This window comes from Delphinapterus leucas, chromosome 15 (assembly GCF_059928025.1).
Source record: "Delphinapterus leucas isolate spDelLeu-1000000601 "Yukka" chromosome 15, BTC_Dleu_Yukka2, whole genome shotgun sequence".
NCBI lineage: Eukaryota > Metazoa > Chordata > Mammalia > Artiodactyla > Monodontidae > Delphinapterus > Delphinapterus leucas.
This window is the reverse complement of record NC_143143.1, coordinates 54,614,591-54,623,145: the sequence shown is the minus strand read 5'-3', so window position 1 is coordinate 54,623,145 and position 8,555 is coordinate 54,614,591. Positions and strand designations below refer to the sequence as shown.

General features: G+C 40.7%; 1 pseudogene; it reads right to left on the bottom strand.

Moving 5' to 3' along the window:
• LOC149747458 (EEF1A lysine methyltransferase 2 pseudogene) lies at positions 1-8,475 on the bottom strand (annotated as a pseudogene).
• Between the last annotated feature and the right edge of the window lie 80 nt (positions 8,476-8,555).

The following is an 8,555-nucleotide window of genomic DNA, read 5'->3' as shown; positions in this document are numbered from 1 at the left end:
ACATGATTTGCTTTACATGATAAAAACACTGTGGCTGCTGGGTTGAGAGAAGGCTGTAGGGGAAGTGAGGGCAGAAACACAGAAACCAGCAAGGAGGCCACTGCAAAACATCCTGGCGGGTCATTGTGATGGCTTGGACCAGGGTGGTGGCACTGGGGGTGGGGAAAAGTAGTCACACTCAGGATCTAGTTTGGAGGCAGATGACAGGCAGGGCCGATGGATTTGGTGTGGCAGGAGGGAAAGACAGGCATCAAGGATGATTCCAAGGTTTCAGTCCTGAGCAACTGGGAAGAAGGGAGGTGGGGAAGGTTACAGGAGGGACTGGCTTAGAGGGGAGGTATGCGGAACTCAGGTTGGGATTTGTTAAGTTTGAGATGTGACTAGACGCCCAGTGGAAGTGTTGAGTAGGTTGTATGGGCCTGGAGCTCAAGGAAGAGGGCGGCTAAAGACAGTGTGGGAGTCACCATCACAAAGATGGCGTATAAAGCCTCAAAATGGGGTGAGATCACCTAGTGTTATATAAATGAGCCAAAGATGACCTCTGTATATCTGCCCCAAAGTTGTTTATTTCTTCACTGTAGGCTGCGAACTGTTAGCTCAAAAGCCCGTCAGTGCCGGACTCAAATTTTATACATTCATTCATTTTAAACATAGCCCAAAGGAGCACATTTTTTGATATTCAGGGCCCATCTGCTTTGCATATCCCTGCCAAACTATACTTAGCATCTGCTGGCCATTGATAAGATAGAGCCATGTGGCTACAAGACAGACCTCAGTCCTTATAAGCTGTGAGACTCCTGCCCCTTGGACCTCTCTGACTCAGCGACTCCCTGCCGTGCCGAGCGGCATTACCTAGACACCAAAGGCACCACCCCGACTCCCCTCTCCCTGGGAGTTCTCTTGCCCTCCTCCCCTTGAGTAGCAACCCCCTTGGTGTAGCTTCTGGACAGATTCCTGCTATGAGGAACATCTCTCCCTCCCCGCCCTTGCAAACCTGTCAGAGCATCATCATCACCCAATAAAGTAGGTATGCGCTCCTGCCACCTCATGGTTCTATCTTTTTCTTTTATCAGTTCCCAAATCCCTTGAACATCCTACACCCAGGAGCAAGTATAGACAAAAAAAAGGAAGAGGTGCAGTTGCTGAGCCCTGGGGCACACTGATATTTTCCTAAACATTCATCTCAGAGATGAAGAGGAACCAGCCACAGAGATGGAGGAAAAAAGGCTAAAAAGGAAGCAGGGAACCAGGAGAGGAAAACTGTCACACGGAGAGGGGTCAAATGCTGCCAATAGGTTTAGAGGACTGAGAAAGAGCTTTGGATTTCACTTTACATCTTTTTTTTTTCCTGTAAATTCACTTACTGCTTTAAAGTTTTTAACTGTTTCAGCAGTTACAGGAATTTTTTTTTAAATCAGAAAGAAAAATATTTACATTTTAAATACAAAAGAAAAATTTTATTCTTGGTTTACCTCTAAAAACCAACCACTTACATGCTCATGGTTTTGTTTTTTTTGTTTGTTTTTTTTTACTAACCTATTCTATCTATACAACGTGTGCATCCTGTGTGATTACTAAGCATTTATTACCCTTGGATTTTCTGTGTCAGGTTTACTTTGTTGTGGAGTTTCTTTAAAAAGCTAAGTGAATTTGTCCAATAAAAAGTCTCACATTTTTTGGAAAACCAGTGATGCAACATTGTTTCCAGATCTGCCTCCAAAGCTGAACTTGGATGTTGGTAGCTCTTTGAGAAGTTAAGATCCTTCACTGAATTCATTTAGCAATGTTTCCTTGGTTAAATTATATTAGGTTATTAGAAAAAAGTCTTTCACTTTTCAACATTCTGGAAAGAGATTTCACATAATGCTTCACCTTCTCAATTGCACTGTTAGGATTAAGGCTTATGGCATCAATAGTCCCTTTGGCAATACTAGTATGAAATCGAGGCAGCTTTGCAGAAAGATTCAAAAAGTCTTCTACCTTCAACTTAATAAACCTTCTTTCTCTATAATATTTCTGGAAAGCTGTATCAATTCCAGTAATGTTAGGGAAACCAAATTCTGCCATTTCCAGTTTCACTATCAAGTACTGAACCATCCAGTAGAATCTTGTGTTTTTGCATCTACCTTAGTCGAGCTATACCCGCTTCTACAAATGAGATTAATCCTGTATCTCCATATTCTTGGAGAGTTTGCAGTTCTCTCTCACAGATAATAGCATCCCAGTGCTCTTGGGTCCCCAGCCATTGGGACGAAGCCATCCCCTCTGGGACTGCCCCTCTGACTGTGCCTGGGGCCCCAGCGCCACTGCTCTGTTTGTTCCCACCACGCTCCGAAATGCTGCCCTCCTGTTCCATTCATCGCTTCACTTAAATCTGTGGTCAGCACACTTTTCCTTAGAGGGCCAGATGGAACATATTTTAGGCTTTGAAGGCCATATGGTCTCTGTCACAACTATTCAGCTTGGCCATAGCAGGAAGCAGCCATGGACAGACAATACTTGAACAAATTAGCCTAGCCGTGTTCCAATAAAACTTCATTTATGGGCACTGCAATTTGAATTTCATGTAATTTTCACATATCACAAAATTATTCTTCTTTTGCCTCCATCCCAACATTTAAAAATGGAAAAAACTGTTTTTATCTTGAGGCCATACAAAAAAACTGGCGGTGCACCAGATTGGGTCTGTGGGCTGTGGCTTGCTGACACTTGGTTTAAAGCAGGCATATTCTTTCTTATTTTTGTCTCCTCTATTCCTTGAGTCTGTCGCCCTACAGCTACTTTGTGTCACTCACAGGTGATGGAAAAGAACTGTGAGAGGCCACCTCACTTACACGTATTTGTTTGTGGAAAATACTCCCAGAAGGCAAATAACTTTTCACTCTCACTTCCTCCGCCCTCTGGATTAATTTCTCTACTTTTCCAAGTGTGCTGGTTTAGAATGATAACAACATACAACATATTGAGGCCACCCACATTTTGAAACAAGTTTTCTTTAGTACCTTGTTAACTTTCTGGCAATGTGAAAATGAAATGTCTAAATCTTTCCAGTCCTGTTTTAATATCTCATTTAAATGCCAGAAGCCCAGGCTACTAATGAACTGTAAGAGGCAAAAATAAAAGGAGGGGGGAGTACATCACATTAATTTCCTATGCTTCGAAGATTTTGCACTTCCTCAGAAAGGGTCAAAAAACAGTGGGTGCCTAATAAATGTTAATGGGGGTAATTAACAGCTTATCAGTTGCTCTTCAGGTACTCACATTTCTTGCCATCTGACCTGTATTACGTAAGGCCAAGAAAAATCTGTAATTTATTTTACAAAAATTAATACTAGCCCAGAGGCAAGATTCTATTTCTAGTAAAGATATCAGATGTAATTGGATCCTTTCTAGCACTAGTTAAATAGAGTCCAAAATCAGGACCATTTAGAACAACATGAATTTTAATAATCAGATTTTTAGGACATGCTTCTTAGTATTTACTATTGCTATTGTTAATATTTACAATCAATGCTTTATTTTTTAAAATTAATTTTTATTGTAGCATAGTTGTTTTACAATGTTGTGCCAGTTTCTGCTGCACAGCAAAGTGAACCAGTCACACATATACATATAAGCCACTCTTTTTTAGGTTCTTTTCCCATACAGGTCACCACAAAGCACTGAGTAGAGCTCCCTGTGCCATAGAGTAGGTTCCTATTAGTCATCCACCTTATATATAGTAGTGTGCATATGTCAGTCCCAATCTCCCAATTCACTCCCCCTTGCCCTTTTCCCCCCTGGCAACCATGAGTTGGCCCCCTACGTCTGTGACTCTCTCTCTTGTCCTGCAAACAAGTTCACCTGTACCATTTTCTTAGATTCCACATACAAGCAGCATCGTATGATACTTGTCTTTCTCTGTCTGATTTATTTCACTCAGCATGACAATCTCCAACAACAAATGCTTTAAAACAAAATGTACACACCCTTTTTCTTCAAAAGTTTATACATATTAAAAAAGAATATATTTTTGGCTTTTCCATATACAACCAATAAATGAATGATTACCCATTAAGATCTGGTTCATATGAGGGAATTCCCTGGTGGTCCAGTGGTTAGGGCTCCTAGCTTCCACTGCAGGGGGCCTGGGTTTGATCCCTGGTCGGTGAATTAAGATACCTCAAGCCACGCAGTGCGGCCAAAAACAAAAAACAGAAAACAAAAAAATCTGCTTCATATGAGAGGGGACCAAGATGGCAACATAGAAGGGTCCTGAACTCCCTCATCCCTCATTCGGATACAATGAATGTTCTCAACTTCATCCTTGCCACGGTACTGTACAGTTGAGAGGGAAATGCCAACCCCAACTCCCAGCCTCTCCCTGAGGGCCACAGGGTTTGGACCACAACATAGCACCCCAACATTTAAGAGTCCCACTCAAGGAACCAACGGGCCTGCTAAAGACCTAGCTCTGAAATCCAAGGCGGTTTAGGTCCATGAGGCCCACAGGACTGTAGCAAACAAAGTAGCAGTTCTTAATGGCAACCAAACACTTGCTGCTGTGGCCACCCCCCAGGGCTCAGTGCAGAAGTAGCAGAGAACAATACCCATCTCCCAGCCTTTCCCTGAGGGTGTGACTACACACTTTACAAGCTGCTGCTTGAGCGCTAGGCTTCAATTTAGCACACATTTAGGGACTGGCTGTGATCCAGGGCCACCAGAGTCTATGAGCACTTTCCCTACTTTCCACCTCTGGTTTGCCCCAACATTATCCGATTGCCAACCTCTCTGGAAGGAGCTTGTATGCATGTCTGGCATCCCAGCTGCCACCCAAGGAATAAAACCCCAAATCTAATAGCCAATGAGAACTGCATTCACGAGTCCCACAGGACTTTAGCAAAGAAGTTTTTATATGGGTGCAGGAGCACCCCCTGCAGCTATATATCTGGGTTCAGTGTAGAGGGAGCAGGCAAAAAATGCTCACCTCCCAGTTTCTCCCTGGAAAGGGCTTAACTACATACTTTCCCAGCTGCTGCCTGAGGATCCACTTCTAATCAGCCTGCATCTAGGTGTTGACAGCAATTCTACCCTTTGGGATATTGATGGGTCATGGCACACCCTCAATTATTGGGAGCCACTAAGAACAAAGTCAGGGGTACTTAACAGCTTATCAGTTGCTCTTCAAGTAGCTTGGAGATCAGAAAGCCTTGAGAGACAACCAAGAGCTCAGACTGGGCTAATTGATGAGGTTTATCTCCTATATGAGATCATTCTGTCAAGACTGTGAGAGGTGGCTATTGTATCTAATGTGCAGGCACCAAGACTGAGAGTGAAAGAAAATAAACAGAGGAATATGTTCTAAACAAAAGAACACACAAAATCTCCAGAAACAGATCTTCATGAAAGAGATAAGTGATTTTACCTGATAGAGTTCAAAATAATGGTCATAAAGATGCCCACCAAGGTCAGGAGAGCAATTCATAAATAAAGTGAGAACTTCAAAACAGACAGAAAATATAACTACCAAACAGAATAATTGAATATTGAATAATACAATAACTAAACTGAAAAATTCAACAGAGGGGTTCATAGCAGACTCAATCAAACAGAAGAAAGGAGCAATGAACTCAAAGACAGTCCGGTGGAATTCATCCAGTCAGAGCAACAAAAAGAAAATAAGAATGAAAAAGAGTGAACATATCTTAGGAGACCTGAGATACCATCAAGTGGACCAATATACACATTATAGAGGTTCTAGGAGAAGAGAGAGAGAAAGGAGCAGAAAGCTTATTCAAAGAAATAATGGATGAAAAGTTCCCTAACTTGGAGGAAAAAAAACCAGACATCCAGATAAAGGAAACTCAAAGAGTACCAAATTAGATGAACCTATACTGACACACATTACGATTAAATTGTCAAAAGTTAAAGGCAAGGAGAGAGACTTAAAAGCAACAAGAGAAAAGCAACTTGTTACGTACAAGAGAACCCCCATAAGACTACAAGTAGATTTTTCAGCAGAAACTTTACAGGCCAGAAACAAGTGGGATGATATATTCAAAGTGCTGAAAGAAAAAACTGCCAACCAAGAATACTATATGCAGCAAAGTTGTCCTTCAGAATTGAAGGATAGAATTTTCCAAACAAACAAAAGCTGAAGTTTATCACCACTAGATCAGCCTTACAAGAAATGCTAAAGGGAGTTTTTCAAGCTGAAATGAAAGCTACTAATAAGCTATTTAGTAACATGAGAACATATGAAAGTATAAAATTCACTTACAAAGGTAAAATATAGAGTTAAATTCAGAATATGCTAATATTGTAATAGTGGTGGGTAAGTCATTTATAAAGACAAAAGTATTAAAATATAACTACAATAATTTATTAATGGACACACAACATGAAAAAGACAAAACATCAAAAATACAAAATGTAGGGGGAGTGTAAAAGCGTAGACTTTTTGTATGTGAATATATATCCAAAGAAAATGAAATCAGTATCTTGAAGAGATATTTGCACTCCCATGTTCATTGCAGCATTATTCACAATAGACAAGATATGGAAACAACCTAAGTGTCCACCAACAGATGAATGGATAAAGATGTGGCACATATATACAATGGAATATTATTCAGCCACAAGAAAGAGGGAAATCCTGACACTTGTGACAACATGGATAGACTCTGAGGGCATTATGCTAAGTGAAATAAGCCAAATACTGTATGATGTCACTTATATGAGGAATCTAAAAAAATCAAACTCATAGAAACAAAGTAAAATGGTGACTGCCAGGGGCTGGGCGGTGGGGGAAATGGGGAGATACTGGTCACAAGGCACAAACTTTCAGTTATAAGATGAATACATTCTGGCGATTTAAGAATGTATACATTCTGGCGATTTAATGTAGAGCATAGTGATTATAATTAACCATAATTATATACTGGAAAGTTGCTAAGAGAGTACATTTTTAATGTTCTCGCCCCCAACCCAAATGGTATGTCACAGGTGGTGGTGTTAGCTAATTCTGCAATACATAACTGCATCAAATCAACACTGAACACCTTAAATTTACACAATGTTATTATGTCAATTACAACTCAATAAAACGTCATACAATTTTAATGTACCTTTATGCTAAAAAATCTTCTAACTGGCACCACTGTATATTCCCAAGTACCCTAATCCAATGGAGAAGTAAGATGGACATCACATAATGATTTTGTCTTTACTTTTTGATGGCCACTCATTAAACTGCTATTTCACATAGCTCTCCTGGTGACTGGATGTCTAGTAGTCATAGAATTACCCACTCATGTGCTCCAAAGGTGGATGTCCACTTTATAAACAAGACACTCTTGATATGTGTGTATACACAGAAGTGTTTCTCAAGGAGTGGGTTCCGGCCCAGCAGCACTAGTGTCACCTGGAAACTTAGAAATGCAAATTTCCGACCCCATTGCAGACTTAATACTTAGAAACTCAGTGGAGCCCAGCAATCAGTGTTTTAATAAGCCCCCCAGGGGATTCTGGTGCACACTAAATTTTCAAACCACTGAATTAAATCATCAGTACTCAAAGATGAAATAAATTACATGAATGAGAAAACATTAACAAGTAAAGGTTAACTTTAAGTTAACCTGGTGCAAAAGTCCACAAGTCAACTCCAGGGGCAGCTATATGGGCGCACACGTCCTTGGCAGTGCAGACCCCCACACTGAATGGAATGAGATGGGACTTGAAAACTGGTTGAGTTTCAAGTAAGAGATGGTTCTAACAACAGTGACCAGTGGAGACCAGCCACTACTGAATCTAGTCTGTGCATATACTGTGTTCTCTTCGACCAAACTTGACTGGTTGCATGTGAGTGACAACTGTTTGCAAGGACATGTTCAGTGACATGCCAATCCAGGTATGTTTTCTTACAAAGACCATGTGTCACAATCAGCTGAAAGCCAATGAATGCGGCATCACTGACAGCATCATTCATGTAAGTCAGACGGATCACAGTAGGAAATGCTTTTATTCTTTAAAAGCAATTGTTTTAAGAAAAAGGAATCAGAACTGTAGTTGTTGGTAACCACACTGGCCATTTTTAGAATAGTACATGCTATTAGGAAAAAGCAATTTCTTTTTTTTTTCTGAGATGCCCCTTGCTGGATGATTGCATCTATTCTATAACGACATGAACAATACACACGATGAGCATGTTTAGTGAGCAAGACTCAGACTCTCAATGGGCAAGAGCTGTGGCTTCCTCTAAACACTTTTCTTGGCTGCAGATGACCAAATAATTTAATTACACTTTTTCAGAGCTTAGAAAGGCTAACCACCTAGTCATGCCAGAGCTCAACAAACCAGCATTAATAACCACCAAAAAAAGGCACTTTAAAATACATTTGACAAGGAGTGACACTAATGCAATGAGGACTGGTCTAAGCCCTGCACTAAACTTTGTTACAGTTCATATGGACAGTGTGTTCTCTCTGTCTCCATGTGGATGTGTGTGCACATATATGTATGTATGCGCATCTACCAACATCCATATACATGTATCTATCTATCTCCATAAGTCTCTG